Here is a 23,267-nt window from a genome sequence, read left to right as displayed (position 1 = left end):
GTTGGTACCTCTATCTCTCTCAGGTGTTCACACCTCTATCTCTCTCAGGTGTTGGTGCCTCTATCTCTCTCAGGTGTTCACACCTCTATCTCTCTCTGGTGTTGGTATCTTTATCTCTCTCAGGTATTGGTACCTCTATCTCTCAGGTGTTCACACCTCTATCTCTCTCAGGTGTTGGTACCTCTATCTCTCTCTGGTGTTGGTACCTCTATCTCTCTCAGGTGTTGGTACCTCTATCTCTCTCAGGTGTTGGTACCTCTATCTCTCTCAGGTGTTGGTACCTCTATCTCTCTCAGGTGTTGTCACCTCTATCTCTCTCAGGTGTTGGTACCTCTATCTCTCTCAGGTGTTGGTACCTCTATCTCTCTCAGGTGTTGGTACCTCTATCTCTCTCAGGTGTTGTCACCTCAATCTCTCTCAGGTGTTGGTACCTCTATCTCTCTCAGGTGTTGGTACCTCTATCTCTCTCAGGTGTTGGTACCTCTATCTCTCTCAGGTGTTGGTACCTCTATCTCTCTCTGGTGTTGGTACCTCTATCTCTCTCAGGTGTTGGTACCTCTATCTCTCTCAGGTGTTGGTACCTCTATCTCTCTCAGGTGTTGTCACCTCTATCTCTCTCAGGTGTTGGTACCTCTATCTCTCTCAGGTGTTGGTACCTCTATCTCTCTCAGGTGTTGGTACCTCTATCTCTCTCAGGTGTTGTCACCTCAATCTCTCTCAGGTGTTGGTACCTCTATCTCTCTCAGGTGTTGGTACCTCTATCTCTCTCAGGTGTTGGTACCTCTATCTCTCTCAGGTGTTCACACCTCTATCTCTCTCAGGTGTTGTCACCTCTATCTCTCTCAGGTGTTCACACCTCTATCTCTCTCAGGTGTTCACACCTCTATCTCTCTCAGGTGTTCACACCTCTATCTCTCTCAGGTGTTCAGACCTCTATCTCTCTCAGGTGTTGGTACCTCTATCTCTCTCATGTGTTCAGACCTCTATCTCTCTCAGGTGTTCACACGTCTATCTCTCTCTGGTGTTGTCACCTCTATCTCTCTCTGGTGTTGTCACCTCTATCTCTCTCAGGGGTGTTGGTACCTCTATCTCTCTCAGAAGTTGACACCTCTATCTCTCTCAGGTGTTGGTACCTCTATTTCTCTCAGGTGTTGACATCTCTATCTCTCTCAGGTTTTGGTACCTCTATCTCTCTCAGGTGTTCACACCTCTATCTCTCTCAGGTGTTGGTACCTCTATCTCTCTCAGGTGTTGGTACCTCTATCTCTCTCAGGTGTTCACACCTCTATCTCTCTCTGGTGTTGTCACCTCTATCTCTCTCAGGTGTTGGTACCTCTATCTCTCTCAGGTGTTGACACCTCCTTCTCTCTCAGGTGTTGTCACCTCTATCTCTCTTATGTCCCTCACTATCTCAGGATGTCCCTCACTATCTGTGTACCTCACTATCTCAGTCCCTCACTATCTCAGGAGGTCCCTCACTATCTCAGGGTGTCCCTCACTATCTCAGTCCCTCACTATCTCATGATGTACCTCACTATCTCAGTCCCTCACTATCTCAGGAGGTCCGTCACTATATCAGGATGTCCCTCACTATCTCAGGATGTCCCTCACTACTTCAGTCCCTCATTATCTTAGGGTGTCCCTCATAATCTCAGTCCCTCACTATCTCAGTCCCTCACTATCTCAGGATGCCCTTCACTATCTCAGTCCCTCACTATATCAGGATGTCCCTCACTATCTCAGGATGTCCCTCACTATCTCAGTCCCTCACCACCTCAGGATGTCCCTCACTATCTCAGTCCCTCACTATCTCAGGGTGTCCCTCACTATCTCTGGATGCCCTTCACTATCTCAGTCCCTCACTATCTCAGGATGTCCCTCACTATCTCAGTCACTCACTATCTCAGGATGTCCCTCACTTTCTCAGTCCTTCAATACCTCAAGATGTCGCTCACTTTCTCAGGATGTCCCTCACTAGCTCAGTCCGTCACTTTCTCAGTCCCTCACTTCTCAGGCTGTCCCTCACTCTCACTATCTCAGGATGTCCCTCACTATCTCAGTCGCTCACTATCTCAGGGTGTTCCTCACCATCTCAGGGTGTCCCTCACTATCTCAGAATGCCACTCATTATCTCAAGATGTCCCTCACAACCACAGAATGTCCCTCACTATCTCAGTCCCTCACTATCTCAGGATGTCCCTCACTATCTCAGTCACTCACTAACTCAGGATGTCGCTCACTATCTCAGTCCCTCACTACCGGAGGATGTCCCTCACTATCAGTCCCTCACTATCTCAGGATGTCCCTCACTATCTCAGGATGTCCCTCACTATATCAGTCACTCACTATCTCAGGATGTCGCTCACTATCTCAGTCCCTCACTATCTCATGATGTCCCTCACTATCTCAGGATGTCCCTCACTTTCTCAGTCATTCACTATAGCAGGATGTCGCTCACTATCTCAGTCCCTGACTATCTCATGATGTCCCTCACTATCTCAGGATGTCCCTCACTATCTCAGTCCCTCACTATCTGAGTCCCTCACTATCTCAGGATGTCCCTCACTATCTCAGTCCCTCACTATCTGAGTCCCTCACTACCTCAGGATGACCCTCACTATCTCAGTCCCTCACTATCTCAGGATGACCCTCACGATCTCAGTCCCTCACTATCTCAGGGTGCCACTCACTATCTCAGCCCCTCACTATCTCAGGGTGTCCCTCACTATCTCAGGATGTCCCTCACTATCTCAGTCCCTCACTATCTCAGGATTTACCTCACTATCTCAGGATGCCCCTCACTATCTCAGGATGCCCCTCACTGTCTCAAGATGTCCCTCACTATCTCAGGACGTCCCTCACTATCTCAGGATGTCCCTCACTATCTCAGTCCCTCACTATCTCAGGGTGTCCCTCACTATCTCAGGATGTCCCTCACTATCTCAGTCCCTCACTATCTCAGGATATCCCTCACTATCTCAGTCCCTCACTATCTCAGGATGTCCCTCACTATCTCAGTCCCTCACTGTCTCAGGATGTCCCTCACTATCTCATTCCCTCACTATCTCAGAGTGTCCCTCACTATCTCAGGATTTCTCTTACTGTCTCAGTCCCTCACTATCTCAGGATTTCCCTCACCATCTCAGGAGTTCCATCACTATCTCAGTCCCTCACTAACTCAGGATGTCCCTCATTATCTCAGTCCCTCACTACCTCAGGATGTCCCTCACAATTTCAGTCCCTCACTATCTCAGTCATTCACTATCTCAGGATGTCCCTCATTATCTCAGTCCCTCACTATCTAAGGATGTCTCTCACTATCTCAGTCCCTCACTACTTCAGTCCCTCATTATCTCAGGGTGTCCCTCACTATCAGGATGTCCCTCACTATCTCAGTCCCTCATTATCTCAGGGTGTTCCTCACTATCTCAGGATACCCCTCACTATCTCAGTCCCTCACTATCTCACTCCCTCACTATTTCAGGATGTCCCTCACTATCTCAGTCCCTCACCACCTCAGGATGTCCCTCACTATCTCAGTCCCTCACTATCTCAGGATTTACCTCACTATCTCAGGATGCCCCTCACTATCTCAGGATGCCCCTCACTACCTCAGGATGCCCCTCACTGTCTCAAGATGTCCCTCACTATCTCAGGACGTCCCTCACTATCTCAGGATGTCCCTCACTATCTCAGTCCCTCACTATCTCAGGGTGTCCCTCACTACCTCAGGATGTCCCTCACTATCTCAGTCCCTCACTATCTCAGGATATCCCTCACTATCTCAGTCCCTCACTATCTCAGGATGTCCCTCACTATCTCAGTCCCTCACTGTCTCAGGATGTCCCTCACTATCTCATTCCCTCACTATCTCAGAGTGTCCCTCACTATCTCAGGATTTCTCTTACTGTCTCAGTCCCTCACTATCTCAGGATTTCCCTCACCATCTCAGGAGTTCCATCACTATCTCAGTCCCTCACTAACTCAGGATGTCCCTCATTATCTCAGTCCCTCACTACCTCAGGATGTCCCTCACAATTTCAGTCCCTCACTATCTCAGTCCCTCACTATCTCAGGATGTCCCTCACTATCTCAGTCATTCACTATCTCAGGATGTCCCTCATTATCTCAGTCCCTCACTATCTAAGGATGTCTCTCACTATCTCAGTCCCTCACTACTTCAGTCCCTCATTATCTCAGGGTGTCCCTCACTATCAGGATGTCCCTCACTATCTCAGTCCCTCATTATCTCAGGGTGTTCCTCACTATCTCAGGATACCCCTCACTATCTCAGTCCCTCACTATCTCACTCCCTCACTATTTCAGGATGTCCCTCACTATCTCAGTCCCTCACCACCTCAGGATGTCCCTCACTACCTCAGGATGCCCCTCACCATCTCAGTCCCTCACTATCTCAGGATGTCCCTCACTATCTCAGTCCCTCACTATCTCAGGGTGTCCGTCACTATCTCAGGATGTCCCTCACTATCTCAGTCCCTCACTATCTCAGTCCCTCACTATCTCAGGATGTCCCTCACTATCTCAGTTCCTCACTATCTCAGAGTGTCCCTCACTATCTCAGGATTTCTCTTACTGTCTCAGTCCCTCACTATCTCAGGATTTCCCTCACCATCTCAGGAGGTCCATCACTATCTCAGTCCCTCACTAACTCAGGATGTCCCTCATTATCTCAGTCCCTCACTACCTCAGGATGTCCCTCACAATCTCAGTCCCTCACTATCTCAGGATGTCCCTCACTATCTCAGTCATTCACTATCTCAGGATGTCCATCATTATCTCAGTCCCTCACTATCTCAGGATGTCTCTCACTATCTCAGTCCCTCACTACCTCAGTCCCTCATTATCTCAGGATGTCCCTCACTATCAGGATGTCCCTCACTATATCAGTCCCTCATTATCTCAGGGTGTTCCTCACTATCTCAGTCCCTCACTATCTCACTCCCTCACTATTTCAGGATGTCCCTCACTATCTCAGTCCCTCACCACCTCAGGATGTCCCTCACTATCTCAGTCCCTCACTACCTCAGGATGCCCCTCACCATCTCAGTCCCTCACTATCTCAGGATGTCCCTCACTATCTCAGTCCCTCACTATCTCAGGGTGTCCGTCACTATCTCAGGATGTCCCTCACTATCTCAGTCCCTCACTATCTCAGGATGCCCCTCACTATCTCAGTCCCTCACTATCTCAGTCCTTCAATACCTCAAGATGTCGCTCACTACCCCAGGATGTCCCTCACTATCTCAGTCCTTCAATACCTCAAGATGTCGCTCACTATCTCAGGGTGTCCCTCACTATCTCAGGATGCCCCTCACTATCTCACCACGTCAGGTTGTCCCTCACTATCTCAGTCCCTCACTATCTCAGGGTGTCCCTCACTATCTCAGGATGCCCTTCACTATCTCAGTCCCTCACTCAGGATGTCCCTCACTATTTCAGGTTGCCGCTCACTATCTCAGTCCCTCACTATCTCAGGATGCCCCTCACTATCTCAGTCCCTCACTATCTCAGGATGTCCCTCACTATCTCAGGATGCCCCTCACTATCTCAGTCCCTCACTAATCAATCTCTCACTATCTCAGGATGTCACTCACTATCTCAGGATGCCCCTCACTATCTCAGGATGTCCCTCACTATCTCAGGACGTCTCTCACTATCTCAGGATGTCCCTCACTATCTCAGGATGCCCCTCACTATCTCAGTCCCTCACTATCTCAGGATGTCCCTCACTATCTCAGTCAATCACTATCTCAGGGTGTCCCACACTATCTCAGTCCCTCACTATCTCAGGATGTCCCTCACTATCAGGATGTTCCTCACTATCTCAGTCCCTCATTATCTCAGGGTATTCCTCACTATCTCAGGATGCCCCTCACTATCTCAGTCCCTCACTATCTCACTATTTCAGGATGTCCCTCACTATCTCAGTCCCTCACCACCTCAGGATGTCCCTCACTATCTCAGTCCCTCACTACCTCAGGATGCCCCTCACCATCTCAGTCCCTCACTATCTCAGGATGTCCCTCACTATCTCAGGGTGTCCGTCACTATCTCAGGATGTCCCTCACTATCTCACTCCCTCACTATCTCAGTCCCTCACTATCTCAGGATGTCTCTCACTACCTCAGTCCCTCATTATCTCAGGGTGTCCCTCACTATCAGGATGTCCATCACTATCTCAGTCCCTCATTATCTCAGGGTGTTCCTCACTATCTCAGGATGTCCCTCACTATCTCAGGATGTCCCACACTATCTCAGTCCCTCACTATCTCAGGATGTCCCTCACTATCTCAGGATGTCCCTCACTATCTCAGTCCCTCACTATCTCAGGATGTCCCTCAATATCTCAGTTCCTCACTATCTCAGAGTGTCCCTCACTATCTCAGGATTTCTCTTACTGTCTCAGTCCCTCACTATCTCAGGATTTCCCTCACCATCTCAGGAGGTCCATCACTATCTCAGTCCCTCACTAACTCAGGATGTCCCTCATTATCTCAGTCCCTCACTACCTCAGGATGTCCCTCACAATCTCAGTCCCTCACTATCTCAGGATGTCCCTCACTATCTCAGTCATTCACTATCTCAGGATGTCCCTCATTATCTCAGTCCCTCACTATCTCAGGATGTCTCTCACTATCAGGATGTCCCTCACTATCTCAGTCCCTCATTATCTCAGGGTGTTCCTCACTATCTCAGGATGCCCCTCACTATCTCAGTCCCTCACTATTTCAGGATGTCCCTCACTATCTCAGTCCCTCACCACCTCAGGTAGTCCCTCACTATCTCAGTCCCTCACTACCTCAGGATGCCCCTCACCATCTCAGTCCCTCACTATCTCAGGATGTCCCTCACTATCTCAGTCCCTCACTATCTCAGGATGTCCCTCACTATCTCAGTCCCTCACTATCTCAGTCCTTCAATACCTCAAGATGTCGCTCACTACCCCAGGATGTCCCTCACTATCTCAGTCCTTCAATACCTCAAGATGTCGCTCACTATCTCAGGGTGTCCCTCACTATCTCAGGATGCCCCTCACTATCTCACCACGTCAGGTTGTCCCTCATTATCTCAGGATGCCCCTCACTATCTCAGTCCCTCACTATCTCAGGGTGTCCCTCACTATCTCAGTCCCTCACTCAGGATGTCCCTCACTATTTCAGGTTGCCGCTCACTATCTCAGTCCCTCACTATCTCAGGATGCCCCTCACTATCTCAGTCCCTCACTATCTCAGGATGTCCCTCACTATCTCAGGATGCCCCTCACTATCTCAGTCCCTCACTAATCAATCTCTCACTATCTCAGGATGTCACTCACTATCTCAGGATGCCCCTCACTATCTCAGGATGTCCCTCACTATCTCAGGACGTCTCTCACTATCTCAGGATGTCCCTCACTATCTCAGGATGCCCCTCACTATCTCAGTCCCTCACTATCTCAGGATGTCCCTCACTATCTCAGTCAATCACTATCTCAGGGTGTCCCACACTATCTCAGTCCCTCACTATCTCAGGATGTCCCTCACTATCAGGATGTTCCTCACTATCTCAGTCCCTCATTATCTCAGGGTGTTCCTCACTATCTCAGGATGCCCCTCACTATCTCACTCCCTCACTATTTCAGGATGTCCCTCACTATCTCAGTCCCTCACCACCTCAGGATGTCCCTCACTATCTCAGTCCCTCACTACCTCAGGATGCCCCTCACCATCTCAGTCCCTCACTATCTCAGGATGTCCCTCACTATCTCAGTCCCTCACTATCTCAGGGTGTCCGTCACTATCTCAGGATGTCCCTCACTATCTCAGTCCCTCACTATCTCAGGATGTCCCTCACTATCTCTGTCCCTCACTATCTCAGGATGTCCCTCACTATCTCAGTCCCTCACTATTTCAGGATGTCCCTCACTATCTCAGTTCCTCACTATCTCAGAGTGTCCCTCACTATCTCAGGATTTCTCTTACTGTCTCAGTCCCTCACTATCTCAGGATTTCCCTCACCATCTCAGGAGGTCCATCACTATCTCAGTCCCTCACTAACTCAGGATGTCCCTCATTATCTCAGTCCCTCACTACCTCAGTCCTTCAATACCTCAAGATGTCGCTCACTACCCCAGGATGTCCCTCACTATCTCAGTCCTTCAATACCTCAAGATGTCGCTCACTATCTCAGGGTGTCCCTCACTATCTCAGGATGCCCCTCACTATCTCACCACGTCAGGTTGTCCCTCATTATCTCAGGATGCCCCTCACTATCTCAGTCCCTCACTATCTCAGTCCCTCACTATCTCAGGGTGTCCCTCACTATCTCAGGATGCCCTTCACTATCTCAGTCCCTCACTCAGGATGTCCCTCACTATTTCAGGTTGCCGCTCACTATCTCAGTCCCTCACTATCTCAGGATGCCCCTCACTATCTCAGTCCCTCACTATCTCAGGATGCCCCTCACTATCCCAGTCCCTCACTAATTAATCTCTCACTATCTCAGGATGTCACTCACTATCTCAGGATGCCCCTCACTATCTCAGGATGTCCCTCACTATCTCAGGACGTCTCTCACTATCTCAGGATGTCCCTCACTATCTCAGGATGCCCCTCACTATCTCAGTCCCTCACTATCTCAGGATGTCCCTCACTATCTCAGTCAATCACTATCTCAGGGTGTCCCACACTATCTCAGTCCCTCACTATCTCAGGATGCCCCTCACTATCTCAGGATGTCCCTCACTATCTCAGTCAATCACTATCTCAGGGTGTCCCACACTATCTCAGTCCCTCACTATCTCAGGATGTCCCTCACTATCAGGATGTTCCTCACTATCTCAGTCCCTCATTATCTCAGGGTGTTCCTCACTATCTCAGGATGCCCCTCACTATCTCACTCCCTCACTATTTCAGGATGTCCCTCACTATCTCAGTCCCTCACCACCTCAGGATGTCCCTCACCAACTCAGTCCCTCACTACCTCAGGATGCCCCTCACCATCTCAGTCCCTCACTAACTCAGGATGTCCCTCACTATCTCAGTCCCTCACTATCTCAGGGTGTCCGTCATTATCTCAGGATGTCCCTCACTATCTCAGTCCCTCACTATCTCAGGATGTCCCTCACTATCTCTGTCCCTCACTATCTCAGGATGTCCCTCACTATCTCAGTCCCTCACTATCTCAGGATGTCCCTCACTATCTCAGTTCCTCACTATCTCAGAGTGTCCCTCACTATCTCAGGATTTCTCTTACTGTCTCAGTCCCTCACTATCTCAGGATTTCCCTCACCATCTCAGGAGGTCCATCACTATCTCAGTCCCTCACTAACTCAGGATGTCCCTCATTATCTCAGTCCCTCACTACCTCAGGATGTCCCTCACAATCTCAGTCCCTCACTATCTCAGGATGTCCCTCACTATCTCAGTCATTCACTATCTCAGGATGTCCCTCATTATCTCAGTCCCTCACTATCTCAGGATGTCTCTCACTATCTCAGTCTCTCACTACCTCAGTCCCTCATTATTTCAGGGTGTCCCTCACTATCAGGATGTCCCTCACTATCTCAGTCCCTCATTATCTCAGGGTGTTCCTCACTATCTCAGGATGCCCCTCACTATCTCAGTCCCTCACTATCTCACTCCCTCACTATTTCAGGATGTCCCTCACTATCTCAGTCCCTCACCACCTCAGGATGTCCCTCACTATCTCAGTCCCTCACTACCTCAGGATGCCCCTCACCATCTCAGTCCCTCACTATCTCAGGATGTCCCTCACTATCTCAGTCCCTCACAACTCAGGATGTCCCTCACTATCTCAGTCCCTCACTATCTCTGTCCCTCACTATCTCAGGATGTCCCTCACTATCTCAGTCCCTCACTATCTCAGGATGCCCCTCACTATCTCAGTCCCTCACTATCTCAGTCCTTCAATACCTCAAGATGTCGCTCACTACCCCAGGATGTCCCTCACTATCTCAGTCCTTCAATACCTCAAGATGTCGCTCACTATCTCAGGGTGTCCCTCACTATCTCAGGATGCCCCTCACTATCTCACCACGTCAGGTTGTCCCTCATTTTCTCAGGATGCCCCTCACTATCTCAGTCCCTCACTATCTCAGTCCCTCACTATCTCAGGGTGTCCCTCACTATCTCAGGATGCCCTTCACTATCTCAGTCCCTCACTCAGGATGTCCCTCACTATTTCAGGTTGCCGCTCACTATCTCAGTCCCTCACTATCTCAGGATGCCCCTCATTATTTCAGTCCCTCACTATCTCAGGATGTCCCTCACTATCTCAGGATGCCCCTCACTATCTCAGTCCCTCACTAATCAATCTCTCACAATCTCAGGATGTCACTCACTATCTCAGGATGCCCCTCACTATCTCAGGATGTCCCTCACTATCTCAGGACGTCTCTCACTATCTCAGGATGCCCCTCACTATCTCAGGATGTCCCTCACTATCTCAGGATGCCCCTCACTATCTCAGTCCCTCACTATCTCAGGATGTCCCTCACTATCTTAGTCAATCACTATCTCAGGGTGTCCCACACTATCTCAGGATGCCCCTCACTATCTCAGTCCCTCACTATCTCAGGATGTCCCTCACTATCTCAGTCAATCACTATCTCAGGATGTCCCACACAATCTCAGTCCCTCACTATCTCAGGATGTCCGTCACTATCTCAGGATGTCCGTCACTATCTCAGGATGTCCCTCACTATCTCAGGATGTCCCTCACTACCTCAGGGTGTCCCTCACTATGTCAGTCCCTCACTACCTCAGGGTGTCTCTCACTATCTCAGGATGCCCCTCACTATCTCAGTCCCTCGCTACGTCAGGATGTCCCTCACTTTCTCAGGATGTCTCTCATTGTCTCAGTCCCTCACTATCTCAGTCCCTCATTATCTCAGGATGTCCCTCACTATCTCAGGATGCCCCTCACTATCTCACCACGTCAGCGTGCCCCTCATTTTCTCAGGATGCCCCTCACTATCTCAGTCCCTAACTATCTCAGTCCCTCACTAGCTCAGGATTTCCCACACTATCTCAGGATTTCCCACACTATCTCAGTCCCTCACTATCTCAGGGTGTCCCTCACTATCTCAGGATGCTCTTCACTATCTCAGTCTCTCACTATCTCAGGGTGCCGCTCACTATCTCAGGATGCCCCTCACTATCTCAGTCCCTCACTATCTCAGTCTCTCACTATTTCAAGATGTTCCTCACTATCTCAGTTAATCACTATCTCAGGATGTCCCTCACTATCTCACGATGCCCCTCACTATCTCACCACCTCACGGTGTTCCTCATTATCTCAGGATGCCCCTCACTATCTCAGGATGTCCCACACTATCTCAGTCCCTCACTATCTCAGTCCCTCACTATCTCAGGATGTCCCTCACTATCTCAGGATGTCCCACACTATCTCAGTCCCTCACTATCTCAGGATGTCCCTCACTATCTCAGGATGTCCCACACTATCTCAGTCCCTCACTATCTCAGGATGTCCCTCACTATCTCAGGAAGTCCCTCACTATCTCAGGGTGTCCCTCACTATCTCAGGATGTCCCTCACTATGTCAGTCGCTCACTACCTCAGAGTGTCCCTCACTATCTCAGGATGCCCCTCACTATCTCAGTCCCTCACTACGGCAGGATGTCCCTCACTATCTCAGGATGTTTCTCACTGTCTCAGTCCCTCACTATCTCAGTCCCTCATTATTTCAGGGTGTCACTCACTATCTCAGGATGCCCCTCACTATCTCACCACGTCAGGGTGCCCCTCATTTTCTCAGGATGCCCCTCACTATCTCAGTCCCTCATTAGCTCAGGATTTCCCACACTATCTCAGTCCCTCACTATCTCAGGGTGTCCCTCACTATCTCAGTATGCCCTTCACTATCTCAGTTTCTCACTATCTCAGGATGTCCCTCACTATCTCAGGGTGTCCCTCACTATCTCAGTCTCTCACTATTTCAGGATGTCCCTCACTATCTCAGTCAATCACTATCTCAGGATGTCCTTCACTATCTCAGTCCCTCACTATCTCAGTCTCTCACTATTTCAGGATGTCCCTCACTATCTCAGTCTCTCACTATCTCAGGATGTCCCTCACTTTCTCAGGATGTCCCTCACTATCTCAGTCTCTCACTATTTCAGGATGTCCCTCACTATCTCAGTCAATCACTATCTCAGGATGTCCCTCACTATCTCAGTCCCTCACTATCTCAGTCTCTCACTATTTCAGGATGTCCCTCACTATCTCAGTCAATCACTATCTCAGGATGTCCCTCACTATCTCAGTCCCTCACTATCTCAGTCTCTCACTATTTCAGGATGTCCCTCACTATCTCAGTCAATCACTATCTCAGGATGCCCCACACTATCTCAGTCCCTCACTATCTCAGTCTCTCACTATTTCAGGATGTCCCTCACTATCTCAGTCAATCACTATCTCAGGATGTCCCTCACTATCTCAGTCCCTCACTATCTCAGTCAATCACTATCTCAGGATGCCCCTCACTATCTCAGTCCCTCACTATCTCAGTCTCTCACTATTTCAGGATGTCCCTCACTATCTCAGTTTCTCACTATCTCACGATGCCCCTCACTATCTCACCACCTCAGGGGAGCGTTTAGGTACCCTGTACCAGTAAAGGGAGAGTGACTAGTGCGACCAAAGTGTCACCGCGTGGGGAAAGAAAGCCGGGCCTGCATCACCGGTTCAGTCCCTGCGGAGCTCACAGTGGCCGTTCGCCGAGGTCCCGACGACGAGCCGCCAGGCAACATTCGAGCCCGCAGAAGCTCCCTTCAATTCGACTGCGGTGTAATGTTGCAAGACGGTGGCAAGTCCATTGCCGGTCCGGACGAGCAGTGTGCGGTGCGGGGAAAACAGCGGGAGCAATGGCGAGAGAGCGAGAGAGAGAGAGACAGCCACACGCACAAGACTGGACGAGACGGAAGTCGAAAGAAGGGCCGCAGGCCAAGGTACACACAGGACCAACGAACAGCGGGGGTCGTGCGGTGTGGAGCGGCAGTAGGCAGCAGAAAGACGAGGGCGAGGCATTTGTATCAAAAGCCAGGACACCTCTACCTTGCTCTGCCCGTCGTGCAACCGCAGACCAGCTGACCGAAAAGACCAAGCATGCCAGGGCCGTCCCTGTCTCAAGCCGACCGAAACGTCTTCTGTGTGCGTGCGCGAACGTTCAACTCTCTTCTCGCTCTCTCTCTGTAACACGACTCTCATCTGCTGACCCACATCTCGCTCGTTTCACATCCGGGCCGAGCCGGTTGGGTGCGACGTGTGCCTGTTCGTGCGAGTTCGGTTCTTCGTTGTGCTTTTTTTTCCGGAACCAACCTCTCGCCCGCGCAAGAGGCGCCGGACGCGGTCGACCAAGGCTCCGGGCCTGCAGCATCCCGGGAAGCACTCCTGCTGGCCACCACGCCTCAGGCTGAAGTGTCAAACGGGTGTGACGGGCCGCCACGTGCGGGCCCCCGGCCGATAATGATCCTTCCGCAGGTTCACCGACGGAAACCTTGTTACGACTTTTACTTCCTCTAGATAGTCAAGTTTGATCGTCTTCTCGGCGCTCCGCCAGGGCCGTTGCCGACTCCGGCGGGGCCGATCCGAGGACCTCACTAAACCATCCAATCGGTAGTAGCGACGGGCGGTGTGTACAAAGGGCAGGGACTTAATCAACGCGAGCTTATGACCCGCACTTACTGGGAATTCCTCGTTCATGGGAAATAATCGCAATTTCCAATCCCTATCACGAATGGGGTTCAACGGGTTACCCACACCTGGCGGCGTAGGGTAGACACACGCTGATCCATTCAGTGTAGCGCGCGTGCAGCCCCGGACATCTAAGGGCATCACAGACCTGCATGAATCCCAAAAAGTGAGTTTGCAGGTGCAGCAGGTAATCAGGAAGGCCAATGGAATGTTGGCCTTCATTGCGAGAGGGATGGAGTACAAAAGCAGGGAGGTCCTGCTGCAACTGTACGGGGTATTGGTGAGGCCGCACCTGGAGTACTGCGTGCAGTTTTGGTCACCTTACTTAAGGAAGGATATACTAGCTTTGGAGGGGGTACAGAGACGATTCACTCGGCTGATTCCGGAGATGAGGGGGTTACCTTATGATGATAGATTGAGCAGACTGGGTCTTTACTCGTTGGAGTTCAGAAGGATGAGGGGTGATCTTATAGAAACATTTAAAATAATGAAAGGGATAGACAGGATAGAGGCAGAGAGGTTGTTTCCACTGGTCGGGGAGACTAGAACTAGGGGGCACAGCCTCAAAATACGGGGGAGCCAATTTAAAACCGAGTTGAGAAGGAATTTCTTCTCCCAGAGGGTTGTGAATCTGTGGAATTCTCTGCCCAAGGAAGCAGTTGAGGCTAGCTCATTGAATGTATTCAAGTCACAGATAGATAGATTTTTAACCAATAAGGGAATTAAGGGTTACGGGGAGCGGGCGGGTAAGTGGAGCTGAGTCCACAGCCAGATCAGCCATGATCTTTGAGTGGCGGAGCAGGCTCGAGGGGCTCGATGGCCTACTCCTGTTCCTAATTCTTATCTCACTCCCTCAGACAATCACTACCTCACTCCCTCAGACCCTCACTACTCAGATCCTCACTTCCTCGCTCTCTCACTCACTCCCTCACTCACTACCTCAGTCCCTCACTACCTCACTCACTCACTCCCTCCCTCAGATCCTCACTACCTCAGACCCTCACTACCTCAGGATGTCACTCACTACCTCACTCCATCACTACCTCTCTCCCTCTCCCTCACTACCTCAGACCCTCACTACCTCAGTCCCTCACTACCTCTCTCCCTCACTACCTCAGTCCCTCACTACCTCTCTTCCTCACTACCTCGCTCCCTCACCCACTCACTCCATCACTACCTCACTCACTACCTCATTCCCTCACTACCTCAGTCCCCCCCTCACTACCTCAGGATGTCACTCACTACCTCACTCCCTCACTACCTGAGGATTACATTCACTACCTCAACCACTCACGCACTACCTCACTCACTCGCCAACTCACTCACTCCCCACCTCACTCACTCCCTCTCAACCTCACTCACTCACTACCTCACTCACTCTACCTCAGACAATCACTCACTACCTCACTCCCTCACACAATCACTCACTCACCACCTCAACCAATCACTCACTACCTCATTACCTCAGACAATCACTCACTACCTCAGACAATCACTCACTACCTCACTACCTCAATCACTACCTCACTCCCTCAGACAATCACTCACTACCTCACTCCCTCAGACAATCACTCCCTCACTCCCTACCCCAGACAATCACTCCCTCACTCACTCCCTCACTACCTCAGACAATCATTCACTCACTACCTCAGACAATCACTCCCTCACTCACTCAACCTCATTACCTCAATCACTCACTCCCTCAGACAATCACTCACTCACTACCTCACTCACTCACTACATCAGACAATCACTCGCTCACTACCTCAGACAATCACTCACTCCCTCAGACAATCACTCACTCACTACCTCAGACAATCACTCACTCACTCCCTCAGACAATCACTCACTCACTACATCACTCACTCCCTCACTACATCAGACAATCACTCACTCATTACCTCACTACGTCAGACAATCACTCACTACCTCACTACGTCAATCACTCACTACCTCACTACGTCAGACAATCACTCACTACCTCACTACGTCAATCACTCACTACCTCACTACGTTAGACAATCACTCACTACCTCACGTCAGACAATCACTCACTACGTCAATCACTCCCTCACTACCTCAGACAATCACTCACTCCCTCACTACCTCAGACAATCACTCACTACATCACTCCCTCACTCACTTCACTCACTCCCTCACTACCTCACTCACTCACTCCCTCCCTCACTCCCTCAATTACTCACTCACTACCTCACTCACTCACTACCTCAGACAATCACTCACTACCTCAGACAATCACTCACTCACTACCTCCCTCACTACGTCAATCACTCACTCACTACCTCACTACGTCAGACAATCACTCACTACCTCAGAAAATCACTCCCTCACTACGTCAGACAATCGCTCACTACGTCACTCACTCCCTCATTACGTCAGACAATCACTCACTACGTCAGACAATCACTCCCTCACTACCTCAGACAATCACTCCCTCACTACGTCAGACAATCACTCACTACGTCAGACAATCACTCCCTCACTACCTCAGACAATCACTCCCTCACTACGTCAGACAATCCCTCACTCCCTCACTACGTCAGACAATCCCTCACTCCCTCACTACGTCAGACAATCCCTCACTACATCAGACAATCACTCACTCCCTCCCTACGTCAGACAATCACTCACTCCCTCATTACGTCAGACAATCACTCACTCCCTCACTACGTCAGACAATCACTCACTCCCTCATTACGTCAGACAATCACTCACTCCCTCACTACGTCACTCACTCCCTCACTACGTCAATCCCTCACTACGTCAGACAATCACTCACTCCCTCACTACGTCAGACAATCACTCACTACGTCAGACAATCCCTCACTCCCTCACTACGTCAGACAATCCCTCATTCACTCCCTCACTACGTCAGACAATCACTCACTCCCTCACTACCTCAGACAATCACTCACTCACTACGTCACTCACTCCCTCACTACGTCAGATAATCACTCACTACGTCAGACAATCACTCACTACGTCAGACAATCACTCATTCACTCCCTCACTACGTCAGACAATCACTCACTCCCTCACTACCTCAGACAATCACTCACTCACTACCTCACTCACTCCCTCACTACGTCAGACAATTCCTCACTCCCTCACTACGTCAGACAATCACTCACTCCCTCACTACGTCAGACAATCACTCACTACGTCAGACAATCACTCACTACGTCAGACAATCACTCACTCCCTCCCTACGTCAGACAGTCACTCACTCCCTACCTACGTCAGACAATCTCTCACTCCCTCACTACGTCAGACAATCCCTCACTACGTCAGATAATCACTCACTCCCTCACTGCGTCAGACAATCCCTCACTCCCTCAGACAATCACTCACTACGTCAGACAATCACTCACTACGTCAGACAATCACTCACTCCCTCCCTACGTCAGACAGTCACTCACTCCCTCCCTACGTCAGACAATCTCTCACTCCCTCACTACGTCAGACAATCCCTCACTACGTCAGATAATCACTCACTCCCTCACTGCGTCAGACAATCCCTCACTCCCTCAGACAATCACTCACTACGTCAGACAATCACTCACTCCCTCCCTACGTCAGACAGTCACTCACTCCCTCCCTACGTCAGACAATCTCTCACTCCCTCACTACGTCAGACAATCCCTCACTACGTCAGACAATCACTCACTCCCTCACTACGTCAATCACTCACTCCCTCAGACAATCCCTCACTACGTCAGACAATCACTCACTCCCTCACTACGTCAGACAATCCCTCACTACGTCAGACAATCACTCACTCCCTCACTACGTCAGACAATCACTCACTACGTCAGACAATCCCTCACTACGTCAGACAATCACTCACTCCCTCACTACGTCAGACAATCCCTCACTACGTCAGACAATCACTCACTCCCTCACTACGTCAGACAATCCCTCACTACGTCAGACAATCCCTCACTCCCTCACTACGTCAGACAATCACTCACTACGTCAGACAATCACTCACTACGTCAGACAATCCCTCACTACGTCAATCACTCACTCCCTCACTACGTCAGACAATCCCTCACTACGTCAATCACTCACTCCCTCACTACGTCAGACAATCCCTCATTACGTCAGACAATCACTCACTCCCTCACTACGTCAATCCCTCATTACGTCAATCACTCACTCCCTCACTACGTCAGACAATCCCTCACTACGTCAGACAATCACTCACTCCCTCACTACGTCAGACAATCCCTCACTACGTCAGACAATCCCTCATTACGTCAGACAATCCCTCACTACGTCAGACAATCACTCACCCGCTCTCGCGCTTCCCTCTCGAACCGCCGACACTTTGTTCAAACCGCCCCGCGCGCCCGCCCCCGAACACGCGCTGACGTCACGGCGCCGCCCGGCCTGGAGCTGCCAATCAGCCGCTGCGCGCGCAGCAGCACTTTGACCCCGCCTCCCTTCGCGCTCCCTCGTTGCCTGGGAAAAGCGTCAGTCCCCGCCCCCTCTCTGTTGGCAATGATCAATCACCTCCCTACGTCACAGACGTAGTGACGTTCTGCACCCGCTGCGTCACCGGGCGCGCGGCGGGATTTGAACGGCGGGGGGCGGTTGGAGAGAAGGCGTCATTTTGATAGTTTTGAACTTGATGAGTTGTTAAAGGGGCAGGACTGATGTCAATCAGCAAGAATTGGTTTTGTTCCAATCCCCCCTCTCTTGGCCAGACTGAACAATGCACATTTGTCACCGATCCTTGGCCCGCCGGCCGTTTCGACCCAGACAATCACACAACGGTCATTGCCCACAAGGCGGCCATTCGGCCCGTCGAGCCCGTGCCCGCTCGCTTTCCCCTCCTGCCGACACCGCGCCCCTTCCACCTCACAAACGCCTTCGTCACCGTCAACCGTGAGGGACTAGGGGGCGTCCTGGAAACGTCTTCACCCAGAGAGTGGTGAACCTGTGGCATTCTCGACCACAGGAAGTTGTTGAGGCCAATTCACTAAATATATTCAAGAAGGATTCGATGTAGTCCTTACTACTCGGGGGATCAAGGGTTATGGCGAGAAAGCAGGAATGGGGTACTGAAGTTTCATGTTCAGCCATGAACTCATTGAATGGCGGTGCAGGCTCGAAGGGCCGAATGGCCTGCTCCTGCTCCCAAAACTTCTCTACTTTTATACTCCATCCCCCTTTACAATAAAGGCCAACATTGCATTTGCCTTCCTGATCACTTGCTGTACCTACATACTAACAGTGGGTAACACTGTCTCCCCTCTGAGCCAGAAAGTTGTGGGTTTGAGTCCCATCACTACTCTGATCTCAGGAGAATAATCCCAGTTTCTCGAAGTCTCCTCACGTAACTGAATTCCCTCAGCCCTGGTACCATTCTGGTAAATCTCTGCATCCTCTCCAAGGCCTTTGTGTTCTTCCTAAAGTGTGGTGCCCAGAATTGGACACAATACACCAGCTGGGGCCGGAGCAGTGATTTATAAAGGGTTTAGCAATAACTTCCATGCTTTTGTACTGCACGCCTCTGTTTATAAAGACAAGGATCCGTTTTTTTATCATCTTGTCCCGTCATCTTCAATAACGATCAGCAGTGTTGGAAACGACACCAAGTGTTGTGTCCCACGACACAATTGGAAGATCAGGTCAACGTTTATCCTTCAACCAGCATCAGTAAAACAGATGGTCTGCTCACTTATGATATTGTTGTTTGTGGGAGCTTGTTGCGCGCATATTGGCTGCCGACACATTTCCTACATTACAGCAGTGTCTGCGTTTCAAAACTACTTCATTGGCTGTGAAGGGCTTTGCTGCATCGTCAGGTCGAGAAAGTCATAAATGTAGAATCCTCCGACCCGTCCTCTCTCCCTCCATTCCTTCCATCCCTCCCTCCTTCCCTCTGTCCCCTCCTTCCTCCCTCCCTCCCTCCGTCCCCTCCTTCCTTCCTTTCTCCCTCCCTCCATCCCTCTGTCCGCTCCTTCCTTCCTTTCTCCCTCCCTCCCCTCCTTCATCCCTCCCTCTGTCCCCTCCTTCCTTTCTCCCTCCCTCCCTCTGTCCCCTCCTTCCTCCCTCCCTCCCTCTGTCCCCTCCTTCCTCCCTCCCTCCCTTCCTCTGTCCCCTCCTTCCTTCCTTTCTCCTTCCTTCCTCCCCTCCTTCCGACAGGGTAAGGTAATGTTACTTTTTTTGGCTTATATCAGACATTGAGAGCTGAATCCTGCAGAAAGCCTAGACGAGTATAGAAAGTGTAGGGGTGTAATTAAACAGGAAATTAGGACAGTAAAGAGAGGGCATGAAAAAATACTGGCAAGTAGAATCAATGAAAGCCCAAAGATGTTTTATAATTACATGAAGAGCAAGAGGAGAACTAAGGAAAGAGTGGGGCCTATTTGTGTGGAGGCGGAGGATGTGGGTTAGGTACTTAATGAATACTTTGCAGCTATCTTCACAAAAGAGGGAGACGATGCCAACGTTGAAGTTAAGGAGGAAGAGAGTGAAATATTGGATGGGATAAAGTGATCAGCAAGGCCAATGGTATCTTGGCCTTTATTGCAAAGGGGATGGAGTATAAAAGCAGGGAAGTCTTGCTACAGTTATACAGGTTATTGGTGAGGCCACACCTGGAATACTGCGTGCAGTTTTGGCTTCCATATTTACGAAAGGATATACTTGCTTTGGAGGCAGCTCAGAGAAGGTTCACTCGGTTGATTCCGGGGATGAGGGGGTTGACTGATGAGGAAAGGTTGAGTAGGTTGGGCCTCTACTCATTGGAATTCAGAAGAATGAGAGGTGATCTTATCGAAACGTATAAGATTATGAGGGGGCTTGACAAGGTGGATGCAGAGAGGATGTTTCCACTGATGGGGGAGACTAGAACTAGAGGGCATGATCTTAGAATAAGGGGCCGCCCATTTAAAACTGAGATGAGGAGAAATTTCTTCTCTCAGAGGGTTGTAAATCTGTGGAATTCGCTGCCTCAGAGAGCTGTGGAAGAAACATAGAAAATAGGTGCAGGAGTAGACCATTCAGCCCTTCGAGCCTCAGTCCCTCAGACCCTAAGTCCCTCACTACCTCACTACACTCCCTCACTACCTCAGACCCTGACTCCCTCACTACCTGACTCCGTTACTCCCTCACTACCTCAGACCCTGACTCCCTCACTGACTCACTACCTCAGACCCTCACTCTCTCAGACCCTCACTGCACTCCCTCACTCAGTCACTCCCTCACTCACTCACTACCTCAGACCCTCACTACGTCAGACACTCACTACGTCACTCACTCCCTCACTACATCAGACAATCACTCACTACGTCACTCACTCCCTCACTACGTCAGACAATCACTCACTACCTCACTCACTACCTCACTACCTCAGACAATCACTCCCTCACTACGTCAGACACTCACTACGTCACTCACTCCCTCACTACATCAGACAATCACTCACTACGTCACTCACTCCCTCACTACATCAAACAATCACTCACTACCTCACTCACTACCTCACTACCTCAGACAATCACTCCCTCACTACGTCAGACAATCACTCACTACCTCACTACGTCAGACAATCACTCACTCCCTCACTACGTCAGACAATCACTCACTACCTCACTCACTCCCTCACTACGTCAGACAATCACTCACTACCTCACTCACTCCCTCACTACGTCAGACAATCACTCACTACGTCACTCACTCCCTCACTACGTCAGACAATCACTCACTCCCTCACTCACTCCCTCACTACGTCAGACAATCACTCACTACCTCACTCACTCCCTCACTACGTCAGACAATCACTCACTCCCTCACTACGTCAGACAATCACTCACTACGTCACTCACTCCCTCACTACGTCAGACAATCACTCACTACCTCACTCACTACCTCACTACGTCAGACAATCATTCACTCCCTCACTCACTCCCTCACTACGTCAGACAATCACTCACTCCCTCACTCACTCCCTCACTACGTCAGACAATCACTCACTCCCTCACTACGTCAGACAATCACTCACTCCCTCACTACGTCAGACAATCACTCACTACCTCACTCACTCCCTCACTACGTCAGACAATCACTCACTACGTCACTCACTCCCTCAGACAATCACTCACTACCTCACTCACTCCCTCACTACGTCAGACAATCACTCACTACCTCACTCACTCCCTCACTACGTCAGACAATCACTCACTCCCTCACTCACTCCCTCACTACGTCAGACAATCACTCACTCCCTCACTCACTCCCTCACTACGTCAGACAATCACTCACTCCCTCACTACGTCAGACAATCACTCACTCCCTCACTCACTCCCTCACTACGTCAGACAATCACTCACTCCCTCACTACGTCAGACAATCACTCACTCCCTCACTCACTCCCTCACTACGTCAGACAATCACTCACTCCCTCACTACGTCAGACAATCACTCACTCCCTCACTACGTCAGACAATCACTCACTACGTCACTCACTCCCTCACTACGTCAGACAATCACTCACTACCTCACTCACTCCCTCACTACGTCAGACAATCACTCACTACGTCACTCACTCCCTTACTACGTCAGACAATCACTCACTACCTCACTACGTCAGACAATCACTCACTACCTCACTCACTACCTCACTACGTCAGACAATCACTCACTACCTCACTCACTACCTCACTACGTCAGACAATCACTCACTCCCTCACTCACTCCCTCACTACGTCAGACAATCACTCACTCCCTCACTCACTCCCTCACTACGTCAGACAATCACTCACTCCCTCACTCACTCCCTCACTACGTCAGACAATCACTCACTACCTCACTACGTCAGACAATCCCTCACTCCCTCACTACGTCAGACAATCACTCACTACGTCAGACAATCACTCACTACGTCAGACAATCACTCACTCCCTCACTACGTCAGACAATCCCTCACTCCCTCACTACGTCAGACAATCACTCACTCCCTCACTACGTCAGACAATCCCTCCCTACGTCAGACAATCCCTCACTCCCTCACTACGTCAGACAATCACTCACTCCCTCCCTACGTCAGACAATCACTCACTCCCTCATTACGTCAGACAATCACTCACTCCCTCACTACGTCAGACAATCACTCACTCCCTCCCTACGTCAGACAATCCCTCATTACGTCAGACAATCACTCACTGCCTCCCTACGTCAGACAATCCCTCATTACGTCAGACAATCACTCACTCCCTCACTACGTCAGACAATCCCTCATTACGTCAGACAATCACTCACTCCCTCACTACGTCAGACAATCACTCACTCCCTCACTACGTCAGACAATCCCTCATTACGTCAGACAATCACTCACTACGTCAGACAATCACTCACTCCCTCACTACGTCAGACAATCCCTCACTACGTCAGACAATCCCTCATTACGTCAGACAATCCCTCACTACGTCAGACAATCACTCACCCGCTCTCGCGCTTCCCTCTCGAACCGCCGACACTTTGTTCAAACCGCCCCGCGCG

At 50.4% G+C, this 23,267-nt stretch overlaps 1 protein-coding gene across 3 annotated transcripts in view; it reads right to left on the bottom strand.

Moving 5' to 3' along the window:
- The window catches only part of LOC139273388 (high affinity immunoglobulin epsilon receptor subunit beta-like), a 102,344-nt gene that overhangs the window by 64,181 nt on the left and 14,896 nt on the right, over positions 1–23,267 (bottom strand). For 2 of the 3 annotated variants that reach the window (XM_070890232.1, XM_070890233.1), the window contains exon 1: positions 18,053–18,137. The exons of the other annotated variant lie outside the window; for it this stretch is intronic. The gene's annotated coding sequence lies outside the window, so the exon portion shown is untranslated. Of the gene's footprint in view, positions 1–18,052; positions 18,138–23,267 lie in introns of those variants that run through there. 3 annotated transcript variants of the gene reach the window in all.

Source organism: Pristiophorus japonicus, chromosome 9 (genome assembly GCF_044704955.1).
Source record: "Pristiophorus japonicus isolate sPriJap1 chromosome 9, sPriJap1.hap1, whole genome shotgun sequence".
Classification (NCBI taxonomy): Eukaryota; Metazoa; Chordata; class Chondrichthyes; family Pristiophoridae; genus Pristiophorus; species Pristiophorus japonicus.
This window is presented reverse-complemented; position numbering and strand designations above follow the sequence as displayed.